The sequence below is a fragment of the Arabidopsis thaliana genome, chromosome 3 (assembly GCF_000001735.4).
Source record: "Arabidopsis thaliana chromosome 3, partial sequence".
Classification (NCBI taxonomy): domain Eukaryota; kingdom Viridiplantae; phylum Streptophyta; class Magnoliopsida; order Brassicales; family Brassicaceae; genus Arabidopsis; species Arabidopsis thaliana.
In genome coordinates, this window is record NC_003074.8 from 14,188,180 (window position 1) to 14,189,476 (window position 1,297).

Genomic DNA, 1,297 nt, shown 5'->3' on the forward strand with positions numbered 1-1,297 from the left:
CCTTCCTCATTCATCGGAGAGCTCTCTTTGGGCTTTCCGAAAAGGTATCACATGTCAAGTTTGGCCTCACGGTCTTAAAGTTATAGAGTCATACATTTTTAACAAAACAAAAAGAGGGATGACACACGAGGACTTTCCTTGAAGTCACCCATCCTAGTAATACTCTCACCCAAGCACGCTTAACTGTAGAGTTCTGATGGGATATGGTGCATTAGTGCTGGTATGATCGCATCTGTAACTACATGCAATGCAATCGTATCTATTCTTTTTTGAAGACTTTATGATCGATTTGCCGTGGGTCCCACCAGCTATGTAGGAATACCCTATCTTGTTTATAAGAGCTTTGATACATGCAAAATATACGAAAACAATGTCCGTACATATAATTTTTGCCCCGTAATATAGCAAAGATTACGAAAAGGCCCGAAAAAGTACATTAAGGTCAAAATTTGGAGTAGAAAAAAAAACTATAGAAGAATTCCATTTTCCTTCCTAATTCATCGGAGAGCTCTCTTTGGGTTTTCCGAAAAGGTATCACATGCCAAGTTTGGCCTCACGGTCTAAAAGTTCTAGAGTCATACAATTTTGACAAAAAAAAAAAGAGAAAAACCGAAAAAAAGAGGGATGCAACACGAGAACTTTCCAGGAGGTCACCCATCCTAGTACTACTCTCCCCCAAGCACGCTTAACTACAGAGTTCTGATGGGATCTAGTGCATTAGTGCTGGTATGATCGCATCCGTTACTACATGCAATGCAATTGTATATATTCTTTTTTGAAGACTTTATGATCCATTTGCCGTGGGTCCCACCAGGTATGTAGGAATACCCTATCTTGTTTATAAGAGTTTTGATACATGCAAAATATTCGAAAATAATGTCCGAACATATAATTTTGGCCCCGTAATATAGCAAAGATCACGAAAAGGCTCAAAAAAGTACATTAAAATCAAAATTTGGAGAAGAAAAAAAACCAATAGAAGAATTCCATTTTCCTTCCTCATTCATCGGAGAGCTCTCTTTGGGCTTTCCGAAAAGGTATCACATGTTAAGTTTGGCCTCACGGTCTTAAAGTTCTAGAGTCATACAATTTTGACAAAAAAAAAGAGAAAAACCGAAAAAAAGAGGGATGCAACACGAGAACTTTCCAGGAGGTCACCCATCCTAGTACTACTCTCCCCCAAGCACGCTTAACTACAGAGTTCTGATGGGATCTAGTGCATTAGTGCTGGTATGATCGCATCCGTTACTACATGCAATGCAATTATATATATTCTTTTTTGAAGACTTTATGATCC